The sequence below is a fragment of the Acipenser ruthenus genome, chromosome 13 (genome assembly GCF_902713425.1).
Source record: "Acipenser ruthenus chromosome 13, fAciRut3.2 maternal haplotype, whole genome shotgun sequence".
NCBI classification, from domain to species: domain Eukaryota; kingdom Metazoa; phylum Chordata; class Actinopteri; order Acipenseriformes; family Acipenseridae; genus Acipenser; species Acipenser ruthenus.
The window spans coordinates 27593020-27609617 of NC_081201.1; positions in this window are offsets into that span (position 1 = coordinate 27593020).

A 16598-nucleotide genomic window follows, 5' to 3' on the forward strand; every position below is an offset into this window, starting at 1 on the left:
ACCTGTAGCCTGTAACAGCCAAATGCCTGGCTGGTAAAAGGGAGCATGTGCCGGCAGTCTGGTGGGCTGTTTGTTTTGTTTTCCTGCCTGAGAACCTCTGGGGCTTATCTACCACAAGACTGGAATAGAAGACCAGGAATCGGTGCCGGATAACGTTGTGGTCCTTTGCCTCTGCAATTCCCTGTTCTCTACAGGGGCTACGGGGAACGGCCGGTCCGCTGCTGGGATCCATGAAAGACTGGACTGCAGAGTAGAAGAAGGGTAGAAGAAGCCCAAACCCCCGGTGGAATGACCTATTCACCAACTGGACGTGGTTATTGGTCCAGTTGGTTTACGTCGGCATTTTTGTTTTGGTGGTTTTGTTTTGTTTGAACTCTTGTTTGAACTGTTTACTTTTGTTATGGACACGGCTCGATAACGCAGCCGACATTGCAGTATAGGAGGAAGCCTTATAAAATACTGAAATAAAAACGTGCTTTGTTTTGGAAACTCCTGTCTGTTTTCTCTGTGTGCACCCACCCGCTCACAATATATATATATATATATATATATATATATATATATATATATATATATATATGATTTTTGTTAGCTTAGAAAAGGACATCTGTGCTTAGATAAATTCAGCACAGTGTGCAAGGTTGACAATTTAAAAAGCAATTGAAAAGCAGATTGTTTTTCAAATACAGTGTGTTAAAATTTCTCTTTCAGGTCAATCCACAGTTAAATGCTGGTAGGTTGACAAATAGGCTTTTAGCTTTAGTTGTACATTGGAATTCTAGTTTCAATCTCTAGTTTCACAGCTCACTTTTAACACATTTTAGCACAGCTGCTCTAGATCTATATATTCTGCTGCCAATGCTGGAGTCTGCTTATGGTTCTGCATGAGTTTCCTCAGTGTATTACACTGGTATTATAATGATCTCCTAATGGTATTTATCAAACGTTTCATTTTGTCTGATCTCATTGACTTGAATGATTGATCAGTGCTAGCTTGTACTTGACAGCTCTAAATATTCATGGTATCTTTGACTGTAGTTGATAGGTGGACTTATTTGTCTCATATATGAGTTCAAATGAGCTGTCAAAAACATTGACTTGCTGGTATTGCACCATTTTTCTGACAGCACTGCGTTTTTCAACCCACCGTTTCCATTCTCTGCCATTGCTTCCGTCTACACATTGAGACCATCCATACTCAATGGTATAGTACAACTAGCCTTGCCCCTGTTTTGGCAGTTCATTAGAAAATGAACAAGTACAATTTATGGCCGCCTTTTTCTAACACTTTCAGGTCATTAAAGGTTCGGATTTTATAAGCAGGGAATAAACTGTTGTGCTCCTTATTTTTTTCCACATCATTTCTGCCGGTTTTGAAGAGGATATGCACTTTGCTGACAAACACACTGCTAGCATGAATGTTTCCATCATTTTCCCACACTGCCTGATGTAGACAAAACATTTTTTACATCTAATGGCTAGTGTGACAGGCAGTGCTGTGTGATGCACTGTGGTTACAGATTCTGACCCCTGTCAGTAAGATAAGCTTTAAAACTCTATAAACACCTGCAGGACAGCTTGGCTCTTTTACATACAGGCTATGACCTTGTTGCTTGCATGGTCACCGATTCAAGCCCAGCCCATGCCCAGTACACTACTCTCATGCAAGCTTTTGCTACCGTATACATCGGGGTGGTCAGCTGTCTCTATGTCACCGAAATGACATATTGGTTGGCAAAATGTCTAATTCTGGCACCAAGCTTTTTTGTTCTGTCGCCGTTAGGGGTGAATTGTTTATGGGCACCATTATGGCTCAATTGCCAGCCTGTGAGACGCCTGGTCCCTCACGTAGATTGATTTACTGTGGTCAAAACTTAGGATGTAGCTGCTGGCAATGTGGTGGACTTTGATGAAAGCTAGTAAAGTTTGTGAACTTAATATATACTTAATATAATAAGCCTAAAACAATAATTTGGTATTGACATTTGAGCAAATGTCCACTTTTATGTAATAAAATTTGCCTTAAAACTTTTGTTTATCACAATTTATTTCAGCATCTTAAGGGCTACATTTCACCCAATAAGAAAAGTACCTATTTGGGTGTTGCTTGGCAACTGTGGCTTAAAATGTGCATTAGCATCTGGCAGGGGGAATGGAGAAAGCCTATAACACAAACATCATTCAGAGTGGAATATTATTGCAATTACTCAAAATACTGTATTTTATTATTTTATTTTTTGTTAATGTGCTTTGAATATGAGTTCAGGATCAGCTCTTTATTTCCAGTTGCCTGCCATAGATATAGTATATGAAACTTGTCATTTAGAAGTAAGAGCCTGATTACTCAGTCTCTAACCTGTATACATCTGATTGATCTAAGTAGTAAGTCAAATACTGGACAAGTAATTTTATGTTAGTATGGAATTATGTCTATACTGTACATTATAATTGAACAGGAACCACTGTTTTTCTTGCTTAAATCCAGAGAGAGGACCAAGTTACACAATACTATGTAAGATATTGTGCTAAAGTAACAAATTGTATTGACAGCTGGTATAGAGTTTTCCATTTATCTCATCACATGTCATTTGAAAGGACCTATTTATGTGATAAAAATCTTTCAGATCAGTTGGGCCTACATCCTTCTGTTTGAACCCAGTCCTTCAAAAGTGTCGAGTCTCGCAGGACAATCTCACCCTGTGTTTTCATACATTTTCAAACACTACACAGTACTTTTACTCTGGGTTTTACTGTGAGTTTGTGTTTTCTCAGTGGAAACAATTCCCTTGGTTTCAATCTATTTTGACCAATTTTTAATTGTCCTTGATAAGTTTGAGCATTAAAAAATGGGGGTGTGCTGGCAAAAACATTTCCAAGAAAAAATAATATAAAAGAAAATCTCCATACCATAAATCAGGTTATAAAAATACAACAGTTCCCAGTAATATTGCATTTCCTTCAAACACTTTACATAACAATCTATAAAGACCTGTCTGAGCATTTAGCATTCAAAAGAACTACTTGTATAATTGGTTCTGTTTAGCAAACAAGCCAGTACTGTGTTCCTTTTATAAATTCATCATTTTTCATTTCTTTCTTTTGTTAATTTAAATAGTATTTTAGTATGCAAATACATCAGTAGGAAATGACAGGTCTATCAGTAGAAAAATGGAAATGCATATCTAGGCTTTTTAGCTGTTAATATCTAGGCTTTTATCGATTAAAATGCCCCCATAAAAACTGCCAAGGTGCCATTCATCTGTTAATAAATTAAATGGAAATACTGTCAGGAAATAACACCTCCTATTATGACAACTTTCACTTTCCTCCAAACACTTTTGCTAAAATTTCAGTTCTGCCTTCCAAATGTCCTTGACATCTTTCAAAACTTACAAGAAACTTAGTCAAATAAAGAAATGTTTTGGCTAATACCGCCTTCATTATACCTATGAAACAATGAAATCATTGATTGTATTGTATAAGTGCAACCACTTCTAGGTAGTGTTCAATATTTATAAACTTCTGAAGTGCCAGGCATGCCAGAGGTATGTGGCACTTTGCTTAACTGTCCTAACAGCAGCTGAAAAAAAAATGTATCCAACTAAAATATTGATTTCCAAAAGCAGGCTTGCTGCTTTGTGTATCCACTTCAGCAGCATATCTTATCTGTAATCACAAATGAATAATTCCTTTGCAATCTCGTTCCTGCGAATGATCTTTGATCCTCAAGGATACTGCAATCACGATCTATGATTACTTGTACAACCCATTAATAGTTCATACAGCTGCAATATGGCAAGTATTACAAAACTTTGTTCAAGGTCACACTGCAAGTCATCGGTAGAGCTATTTTTAGAGCCCATTACATGTCACACATTAGTATGTCACCTAACGTTAGTCATTTGCAAAATTGTCAAAGTATATTCTCTGTAAATATATATGTGTGTATGTAAGGTATAAACCACGACGGGCCGTGTGGTTCCTATGATATATACCACGCCTGGGGTGGTGATAAGGCCCGAGGCGTCAACCAAGGGCCTTTAACTGCCCCAGAAGTGGTATATATCATCGGAACTGCACAGCCCGAAGTGTATACCGCTTATAACACGGCTAACTGTCATTTGGGGAATGAAAAATAATTAAAACACATTTTAAATTAAGACAAAACCAGAAACTTTTATTGTGTATACATCCGCAGTGTAATATAGTCCCAAATTTCATTTATTGATCTCTTATTAAAAATAAATTGCACATGTCTGTTTATTGTGAATTTCTGCATCGAATGTGGCATTTCACTAGAAACTACTTAAGGACTGAACACACGCTGATGATGGGAGGAGTTTCAAATGACACCGAGGAAGTAAGGGGAAAAGCTGCCATGGATGCTGAAGCTTTATCTGTATCAGGTGAGTTTGTGTACTTGTTATATGCGAGGCACACATATTTAAATCAGTTTTCATCCTTTCAGATCTCAAATGATGTTTTTGTTAGTTGTCCCCTCACATCCAAGTTGTGCCAGATTAAGTTGAAGATCAAACCAGACCTGCTTTTCTAAAAGTTTTCATGACTGACAGGAATACGTTCTTGTTGGTTTTAAACTTACCGTCAGTAGAGATGTTGAAACTTTTTTTTTTTTACTTATTTCCTTAAAATGAATGTCCATATTTTTTTCTTAAACCAGTCTTTAAGTACATTAACAGCCCATGCTGTAGTTTTTTTTGTGTTTTTTTCAATCTTTGTTTTCCTCTATTTCATTCAGCTGTTCCTCATCTACTGTTATGTGTCTACTCTTGACAGTTGCTGGTGCACTTATTTTATTTGTATTTTTTTCAGGTGGACTGCTGTCTTCACCCAGAAAGCTGGTGTCGTACCAGCTATCTGGAGTGTCATCCCCAAATATATTAAAGGAAATAAGTGGAATGTCACTAATTTTTGGCAGTGGTTTTGTAACTAATAACAAATAAAATGGCAGTTTGTCATGCAATTTAGAATGCAGTGGTGTGTAGTGATTTACTCAGTGTGAAGCGGCTCATTAGTATGCAAGCCATGCTATACGCTATATATACGCACGTTATGTGATGCTGTTTAACCAATCAGAGGTTGTTATTTTTCCAAGCCGTGTTATAAATATAGATAGATACATAGATATCCCTCCTAAAGTCATCAGTGACTTCAACGCTAAAATAGAAGCCCAGCAAGAGGATGAGAATTTGGTCGGCAAATTTGGACATGATGACAGGAAAGCCTTGAACAAACTGCAACACTGTATAAATTCCCCCTTGCAAATAAGTCATATTAGCAATTATTAATGCAACTGAAACAAGCGTACTGTACTATTGATACCATAATTGTTAATGTTGACTTAAATCAATTTCCTTAAAAATCTGCACTATTTATAAAGGGGGAACATGTCAGCTGTTAATGTTACAATATATAGCTCTCTGTAGAGCATCTTAATTTAACACCATGTATTTATCGAGTTTTGCAAAATCACCAGTCCCCCCACGCCCCTTTAGACAAAAAATGGTGCTAACACAGCTGTGGAGTAAATGTCCATTAGTACCAGTAACTCTGAAATTAATGGGGTCCACAGGGGAGTACTGGAATCATCTTTATTCCTCAAACATATTCAACATTTTCATATTACAAAAGTCACTGAATCTTTCCTAAACTGCTCTTTCAGAAGTCATCGAAAATGCTTCAGATTACTCTTTAAGAAGCTTTGCCTGATGCATTGATGTAGTTAGGTGGGGTGATCCACTGTCCATTCTACCTATAAATAATTAAAATGGAGAAGTAATTATATTGGTCTTTGACTCGAAGCTTTGTTATAATGATCCGTCTGTATCGTATTTGGAGGTGCTTTACCCATGAGGGCTGGACAAGGCTGGTGGTACAATCTATACAGCTGAAACGGTTTATTTTCAGTTAATGGTGTAAAGACACAATGATCTTAAAGATTTATTCAAGCCATTTTTCCATGAATGCAAACATTAGTGACTTTATGACTAACACAACATTGTCTGTGTCCACCTTCATGGCAGGAATGTTTGAAAGGCAAATCACAAGTAAATTGACCCCAAGATGTTGCAATCAGATACCTACTTTCAGAGCTGGAGTCTTTCATCAGGCACTATTGACTATGATTAGGCTGTAATTGAGGTCTGAAAGCCTGGAGTCCTACCATCGCTCACTAGAGTATAATAACAGTCTATTTGATGGAAAAGCAGAAACATGAAATCTACTGGGCAAAGTATGAACATAAACACATCAGAATAGGTTTCCATAGCTACTGTTTATATGCTTTCCAATGACAGGGAAGCAGCAGAGTGATATATTCAAACACTGTTATTGATTGTTATATCTGTTTGCCAGCAGACAGTTGCAAACTGGAAGAGAATTGAACATTTAATAAAATAGACCTTTAGGTACACATACAGATAGGTAAATACACAGGTATATACAGTGTGTGTATATATATATATATATATATATATATATATATATATATATATATAGACAGACAGACACACACACACACACCCCGGTATGATTTATTCTTAGTTGGCATACATTTATGTTGTTTGTTTTCACTTGTATATATCTTTATTTTTATATAGCGCCTTTCATAGTGGACCACCATCACAAAGCGCTTTACAGAGGTAGGCTCTGAACTGTGCATTATATGCAGAGTCACTTACAATAGGACATTGATTTAACATCTCATCTGCAGGATGGACCAGAAGGAGGTTAAGTGACTCGCTCAGGGTCATACAGTGAGTCAGTCAGTGGCAGAGGTGGGATTTGAACCGGTGACCTTCTGTTTACAAGTCCTGGATTTTAATATATTTAACAGGAACCTTATTACAATACCCATCTTGATGGTGCAGAAATCATATACTTTCACTGACTCCCTTTATCTCTGTATAAGTATTTAAAGAGTAAGTAGTGGGTTTCCATAAAATAGAGCGTTACAGGTCTCCATGTGTTTCTACAACTGTTTAAATAATGTAGCTGTCATTTTTCTTTGCATTGTTAACATCCTGACAACTTTTTACACTTGTAACTTTAAATTCTGTTCCATAGCGCAACTCAGTGGAATTTCTAAGACTTAAATTAAAAAGCAGGCCTCTGAGAAATCTATAGAAATGCAGCCATTGAAGAGGGAAATAACAAGTTTTGAATTGAATTCACAAAATGTGTTTTATTAAAGGGCAAAAAAGAGCTAAAAAGGACATGTATTGTGAAATAATGTTAGTTTCAGTAACTTTGTAACATTGAAACTACATCAGAGAATAGTGTACAACTACTGCTTTAAAAAACAGTACATCCTTTAGTGGGCTTCAATATGTTTCATGATTAATTCATACTGCTGAAATGAAGTGTGCTATTATCACAGTTTTCAGATTATTGCATGCACACTGTAGAACCATTGCAGCACACTATACACAGGATGTGCATTATATAAAATGTCTGTTTTTCACACAACTGTAAGTCTCAGCCAAGCCGTTTATGTTTGAGAACATACAACTAAAGCCAAAGATTTTATATTGGGATTGTCTGACTCTTTAACAAGTGTACAGTTTATGCATAATTGACACATTGATAATAACATATTATATACAGTAGAAAGACTGTATATAAAGTATGTTTTATCTAAGTATTATTTTTTAAATGAAACGGATCAGACATACAGACAATGAATAGGGTGAGAGTTATAAATTCTAAAAATTGCACACAGAGAAAACTCAAGAAAGGCAGAAGCAGCGGTGTGGAATGTGACACATACAATACAAAAACAATGCACATGCTTGACCTTCGATAGTGATCAAATGATACAATGAATCGATGCATTGATGCATCACCTCAGCCTTACTGATTTCACCTCCTAATGTTTTCATTATGCAATGTAAAATATTGCAACATCACATTGTTTTAAAACAAAATCATCATGGAAGCTGTTTTAATAACATTAACACATTAATTTAACTGAAAGAAACATATTCAGCATATTGAAAAAATGATTTTCCAAACACTGGATTAGAAATAACAAGCTCTGTTTTTCTGCATTGCCATCCATGAAATGTGTTACACATGCACTTATTTGGTCATTTGAATTTATCAGTCTTTGCGGTCAAGCCACGTCTAACTGGGTGTAAAGCATGTCAGTCAGTATAAGCACCTGCTTGGTTACTGACCTGAATGAAGACCCCTAAGGGGTTGAAACAATTTCACTCTCCAGGTGAAATGATCATTGAAAAGTGCTACTGAATGTTAGAACCAGGTATGTTTTCAATTAAAAATGCATATATGCTAAAACAGATTGCTTTCAAAACTAACACATTTGGCTGTGCATGGTATGCAGAATTTCTGGAATTATTTTGTTAGAATCCAAGTGAATCTATCATTTCCATCACTGGGTCTCCTGTTTAAACCTGATACTGCCTTACGAGATTACAGTGACCAATGATATCAAAACTGAGCAACTTAGTTTGTTATGCAGAGCTAAAGTCCAACCTTTATTTTTATTATCATATGCGTCTTTGGCACATGGAGCAACACAATGATATGACTAGGTCTCTTGTGAAAAAGGTTAAACAAATAGGGTTTAGAACCTATAATGATAACCTACAATTTCCACTAGGGCACACTATTACAGCTACTGTACACACATGAAATAATATCACAGCTGAAAATTCCTAGTAAAACAAAATGATAAGATGTCAGCTATTGTAATTTTACATCCAACTTGGCACATTTAATTCAATTGTTCATTCTGCCTTGAAAAAAAAAATGCTTTGAAGGACATCCAGTTCAAAATGTCAGGGATGGATCGTTTGTTTAAATTAATTGATCTTTGACAGTTTGCAGCCTGTTGTGAATTATGTTTAGTTGGACTTCCATCTGGCCTTCTTGAGTTTGGAATGATATTCCCTCTAATTTCATTGAGCTAATTTACAAGCTCTCCATATTTAATCAATGTCAGCCATCATTTTGGATTCATCGAGTTAACATGGATTAGCTCAAATTGGTTTGCTTTAATCAAAGTTCTTTATATTGCTGCAGTTTTAATTTACCCACACCACTCATTCCCCAACATAAATACTGGCTGCTCAACAGCAGTGCTGAACGTATGATTTTTCAGTTCACAATTGCAAGTCACGATTGCAGGTTGGTTCACAGCCTTTCAAAAGTCAACATTTAGGGTTTTATTTACAGGTTATTTAAGAATGTTTTATAAAGTATAAAGCAATTAAAGGTTTTGACACTTCCAATTGTATGTCTAAGTCTGAGTCTTGTGCCATCCATTCTGAGGCTGCATTTGAGCACTGTGTGTCAGTTTTGCAGGCTGAGTTTTATTGATTTTTCTTATTAATGAGATTCTACTCCTGGGTCTATTTTTTGCACAACAGAATGGTGAAAAATGAAGCATAAACTGGGTGTTGAAAAGGTCATAAGTTCACATTAACCATTGTTGATGGTTTTAGCTGAACATTCAAAACGAGGGAACTTTTCTGAATGTCATTACTGTAGACATTGTAAAACACAACATGTTATCTCTCCAACAAGCAAATACAAATGTTCCTTTTTACAAAGACTAAGGGGTTGATATGACCATCTTATACCTCAGGATAAACCACAGCTGGAAATCTACCTGAACTGCACCAACCACTTAATGGTTGATGCAGTGCTGGGTGATTCCCCACTGCTGTGAAATTACTTAAAAAGCACACACACACATTTTCGATTATTAACAACATTTTTACAGGAACCAATCCCGTCCCATAGACATTAATGTTAATGGATGATTCTGATATTAGTAACTGCACGCCGCTTACTGGCAACTTTATTAGTAGTTGCCAGTGCTACAGAGCGCACTTGTATGATTTATGCGCATACTTCATGCAGCTTTTATAACACACTGACTTCGCAACTGCATATTTCTGTCAGACTGAGGCAGAATCGTGGCTCTGAAACTGGCTATGAAGCTGCACGCAAAATTGAGATGGATTTACAGCGGGATGTGGTACATTGTAAAAAGCAGACAACGTTGGACAATTTCTTATTTTAAAATTGTGTTCTTTAGAATTGATTGTAAGTACAACACGTATTTTTTATGTTTGCTTTACTCATTGTAAGGACAATTGTAGTTCATCGTTGTGTAGTGCTATTTAAGCCTACTCCTTTTACTGCTCTAATAACCTTTTGGATTTCCATCTGCTAACCCACTCCTTCAAATTAAATTAAACACTTTAAATTAAATACATTCTTAGTCTATTAATAAACATTATTTTACTGAGGCAATCAAACTACATGAGCACAATAGCAAACAGGAACCAAGAAAATATTTCCATTCCTATTTTGCCTCCCAATTATAGTCTTATATCATGCAACATATCATAAATAATTTTACAATATATTTCACTTCAAGGAGCCTCCAATGAGATATTGGTTTCCATTTGAAAGTAGACAGTTTTCTTGAGCTGCACTCATTATGAGAATACACAAAATGCTGATGAATACGTGGATGGGTGAATGGACTGCTTCAACTAGACTTAAAAACTAATTAAAAGCTATGCATGATCAAATTTCTTATAAAACTGTATTGCTTTCCTCCTTTATCGAAATAAGCCCAAGAACATAAATGCAAAAAGATGCAATGCTATAGTTCAACACGTCTCTAGAGATCACTTTCAAGCCTCCTAAAATATATCTTGACTAGACAGGTGGCCTTTATATTGTGGTTATTTTACATTAAATAAAAATGTCTACAGATAGGAAACAAACCATAAGTGACAGGTGACCTTATAACAAGGCAACTCAACACATAGATTTTTCTTTAATTAGGACTATGGAATCTCATCAGGTGAAAAATGAATGCCTAAGTGTAGTCATGAAGAAATGAGAGCTGGAACTCCCCTCAGAAAGCACTGAACAATCTGTATTTATGCTTTACTTAGCAGGAAAATATAAATTACCTAATGGCTTTAAATTAACTACATCATCAGAGAGAATGTATGCATATGTTCTTGTAGAGGATCATGGAGATTATTATTATTATTATTTATTTCTTAGCAGACGCCCTTATCCAGGGCGACTTACAATTGTTACAAGATATCACATTATTTTTTTACATACAATTACCCATTTATACAGTTGTTTTTTTTTATTATTATCTTTCTTTTTTGATGCAACCCCTCGTGAAATGGTGATAGTTTAGTTTTGTCTCATGCATAACCCCCTAAACCTATTGTATGGGTGCAATTTGCCTCCACACATGCTGTATATTTTCCATCCATTGAGTCTGTTTTTTTATTATTTATTTATAATTTGGACATTGCCATCATTGTTACAGAATGCTTTTGAAGTATAAAACAGAAGATAACAAGTTTTTGTGAAATAATTTAGACTGGAGATGTGGATATTTGTCATGATTGACTCAACGAGTCAGTGTTATCAGTGTCGCCTGCTCTTTTTCATTTCCTAAATAGAACGTCAAATCTTACATGGTATAAACTTGATTAACTGAACCGATTTCATGAACTCAGGTTATCCAAACATCCCTATGGTAACATGTTAATTGCAATGGTCTTCGTCCCCCTGGTCATGGAGAGAAAGAGCTACCCATCTTCTTGATGGCGATGATTTGAAATCAATTTAGTGCATTTAAAGGTTTCACTCTCATTTTATTTAAATTAATGTATATTATATTCATATGCACAGCCACGGCAGTTTCTGCAGCTTCTGAATTGCCAAAATGGAAAAGAAATATAGGGCTAATGTCGCACAGGCTTTGTATTAATTGATTAGGTCTCTAAAAGGAGTCTATTTTCTTTCAAAGCTCTTAATTTTATCAGAACATTTGCTGCTGTCACAAAGGGAGCACTACTGATACTCCAGGATTCTTCAAACTGTTTGGCTATGAAGCATCAGATTATTATGTTAATGGGAAATATGTTTTTGCATCTTAATGCCACAATCCATAGGAGTTCCCTGAGATGTCTATCTGAATGACGGTGAATAGTTCTTGTTTATGGAAACCTGATTTAAAGAGCAATAAAAAGGCACTTAGGTAATTCTGTATGCTATAGACTATACTGGCACTGATATGGTACCATGGTACTGCAATGTATTACCACTGTATTGAATAATACTATTGTCATATCACTGTATGTTAAAATTTGAAAACTGTACTACTGCGGTACCTTCTGATGTAGCTTCCTTTGTACTTCCATTCACAGAACCACTATTGGACTATTTTGTAAGGGAAGTGAACTATATTCAGCAAAGGATTAAACCAATCAACAAAAGTCCTTCCCCATGTAACTAAGAGTCTGCACAGAAGTCTATTTGATTTAAACTTAATTACCCTTCCTTGCAAACCTTATATATTAAAAATGTGCCAACATTTTATTTCATTAGTAAGACGGGTCACAAAATAAGCATATAGATTTTTTTTTTAGCCTGAGAGAGAACAAAAAAAAATACAGTTTTGGATAGCGTGAATGTTTGATTAAAGGGCACAGGCCAGAACATATTCAAAAAAGTATACAGGCAGCTGGCAAAGAAAATTGACGCCCTTCAACAGTGATACCTTTTTGGTACAGAAAATGTCTTTACCATAAATAACTGCCTGTCTATAAAACCTCATATTTCAAACAAGTTGTCTCTCGCTGACTGTATTATCCAGAATAATAGAGGGGATGGGATTGGATACATTGCTTCTGTATTAGAATTGGCAGGACTCTCAAATTTGAAAGTGAATTGATTCCATTGTGTTAGATTCCATATGAAAGCACCTCTGCAAGATGTGCTGGAGAGCCCTTTCACTAGCAATTGGCAACAGCTAGTTTAGTACATGGTAGTGGGTCTATACAAGTTTAGCACTGGGGTTGCACCCTGATAGCTGCCAATTCCAAGCTGATGTTTCTGGACATGGTTACTGAAAAGCATGTTCAGAACCCTAGAAATACTGCTAATGTAGCAACAGGGCTATTTCGACAGGGATGAGAATTGTGGGGTGGGTTTTTTCCCATTATAATTCACATCGCTCTGTACTGAGTCTGACATTTTTCAAAATATCATAATCTGGGAATATATGATGAAAATGTCAATTCTAAATCATTATTAGCATTTTCTCTGAATGTCCATATGTCAAGCTACATTTTTACACATAAATAATCTCCTTTCCAATTCTTTATCATAAATTATTGGGAGACTTACATGTACATATTGTAGATGTAGATAATGGTGTTTTATGGGTTTTTTTTGCATAGTTGTATGAATGTATGTTGCTAACATGTTTTAGGCCTATATGTATGTTCTCATATTATTCAGTATGTTTCCATCTTTATCATCTAAATACAAAGCTGACTTCTCCTCAAGGTGAGCCTCTTCTTAAATCCCTTTTGCTTTGCTTTGCAAAACAAGGCAACTGACTAATGCTAATATATATGAAACCCAGGAAGGGACATGAGACAAATATATATATATATATATATATATCTTGTGTCTTGTCTTGTGGGCACGTGTTACTATCTCATGGCCACAAGATACCTATCTCGTACACATGACTTACTATATATTTTTTCTCTCATGCCCCCCCCCCCGGGGTCCGTAAATACACATATTTGCTGTTAACATTAATTATTTTGGCTGAGTGTTGGATCTGAAGAGAGCCCTTGTTGCCTGTCTGATTTATCCTCAATAAAATAATAATATTAAATAAGTCAGAAAAAAAAACTATCAGTACATTATATAATTAAGAAATAGTCATATAGTAAGTTTGCTGATTTACTGCAGGAAGCCAATCAGTGCCATTTGAATGCAATATGATTAATCCTGCCAAATTCACTCATTGTGACATTGATAACAAAAGTGTTCATGATGCAGACTCTTTCTTTTTCCATGGTTTTACTGCAGGTACTCAATAAAAGTCCTATTAAATTGGTTTTATTCTTCTCTTTTAAACATTTTTTTGTCCTCATACTTTCTAAAAGCTATAAATGACAAACACAGCAACTAGAATAATTTTGTCTGTACCTCTTATATGATTGTTTTCTATCAACTCCTATATAAATTAGATCTTAATTCTCCTTTTTAGTGGAAAGATGAGGAAATAGTTTTAAACATTTATATAAACCCCTTTCCTCCAGTATTTCTGTACTTGAAAACATTATTTCCTATTATGTAAATGTTCTTATTCTGATGCCGTTTTACATACTATAGGGCTGGGTTGGATTTATGGTGAGGTTTAATGGAAATTGAACAAGGTAACTTGGTTGTACTTACTTTAGTATTACTGGTAAAAGCCTGGACACTTTTCAGATTGCAACTGTTGTTAACCCTACCTTAACCATGATTGGATTTCTTACTATTTTGTTAATTATAACTGCATTTATTGAATCACTCACTCATCAGTAAATGTATAGCCAACAAGTCATCAGTTTCAAATGGGACTCAAAACAAAACATTGTGCCATTTCAGCATCTATTTTGTAGTAACCACTGCTGCTTAAGCAGAAAATGATTTAATCAACATAATTGATGTGTGAGCAAACCAAAAATAAATAATTTGTGAAGATATTCTTTTACTTAAACATTTCTTTCTTTATTCACCCACTGAAGTAATAGAGTACTCATCCTTTTTACAATTTGAAAGAACCTTTCATTTTGCCCGATAGTGACTCCCATTCCCACAAGATCATTTAATTAGATTATTTTGTACATGTACTGATTGATTCAGAGCCTAGCAGCTGTACAGAAACCAGTCCACTGGAGAGTTTTCTCACTGTGGTTTGATAAGCTGTCTAAACTAAAAAATAAAATGATTAAAACGAATGACTGCTTAAATTGATTTAAATTAGTATGAATGCCATTTGGGGCTCTATTAAAAAAACTGGACATACATAATCAGACAAGTATTCCTAGGTGCCAACAGAACAGTAAAACAGGGTCAACCATCATTTTCAATAAACAAAGCAGGGGTATGTATGAATGATCTAAACAGTGGTAGATCTTAATATAACTCTTCTTTAACTCTTTCTATTAATCCCACTGTGACCCACTTATTGACATTACTATCCACAATAAAAAAGTTTAGAAATGCAGCTAACCCTAAGTTTCAGTTTACAGTTAAACACCTGTGAATCTAAACTCTTCCTCTTCTTCCTCTTGGCAAAGGGACTAATCTCCTCACCTGCTCACGTCTACTAAGCCTGGCCCTCAGCTGCTCTTTTACAGTATATACTGTTTGGGGTCCGAACCTAATTGGCAAGCCATAAATCAATTAGCGTCTGATCACATTTCACACATAGGATGGCTATCTTAACCCCATCCCTGACATATTAAAAAAAAAAAAAAAATCTCAAACCACAAATGAACCAAATAAAGGACACAGTCGGTGCCACGCCACATAATAAATCTTGCTGGGTGTGAATTTCATATTTTACTGTCTTAATTTAGTATTTAGTACTAAATTGGCACTTTGGAAAACTAGGATCCCTGGTAATCATTCTAGAATGATATCTTGAAAACTGTTTCATGTAAAAAAAAGAAAAAGTATGAGAAAAATAGAAATTCACATCCTATAAACCTCACCGATGATGTAAACCTTTGGCCTTCACACAGTAACATGATGATTCCTTGAAATTTAAATATAATTCCATAGCTAGGACTAAACAATCACCACTGCCTTGATATAATCACCCTCTTATCGCTCTTGTGGATATCATTATGGTATGTGCCTTAATAGATACAGGGAAGACAGAGACTCATAGACTGAGAGAAATATGAACAGGAATAATTTGATTTAGTCTAGGTCCTTATTCTAAATATGACAAAAATCTAACATTCTTGATTATGCAGATATATTTTCAGTGACATTATGACAGATGCAAAAATTACTTTCAATCAAAGTCCTATTCCTAATTCAGCACTACAGGTCTGACCACTTGTAATAAAAAGGGCACAAATGATCTTCAGTTAATTTGAAAACAATTGGCCAAATTTTCCACATTAATGGTGATGTGCAGCTGTAATTCCTTAGTAGAAGTTACTTGCAATACAGTGCAGACATCAACCACATTCACTACAATCAGAGTGCTCAGAATGCAAATTCCTCTTATGTAAACAAGTTACTTCTACTTATTTTCACCATATTTTAGATTCTGGCATTCAAAATAAATTGTGTGGGGTATGCTGATTGGTTCCTGATAGTGAACTTGCTCAAGGATACTAGATTAAGATTTATGTAATAGGAAATGGGTGAAGAAAAACTGAGTCTGTATTAAAATCCTTGTCAGTTTAAATATAGGTGATGCTCTACTTGCTATAATTAGGCCTACATGATCACAAATCTAATGCAATGTTAAAGTATAAATGTTATATACCAAAGATGTCCTACATTTGTGGCCATACCAATTACCAGTGAGTTTTCATAAAACCATACACATTTAGAAAGAAAAAAAAAATCTCAATAAATAGTTGTGTATACTCACAACTAGTTTTGCTGCATTTTGACTGTATATGCATCTAAAACTATAGATTTCCCTTATAACCTTTTCCAATCTAAAACCTTAAATGGGATACTTCAAAAGA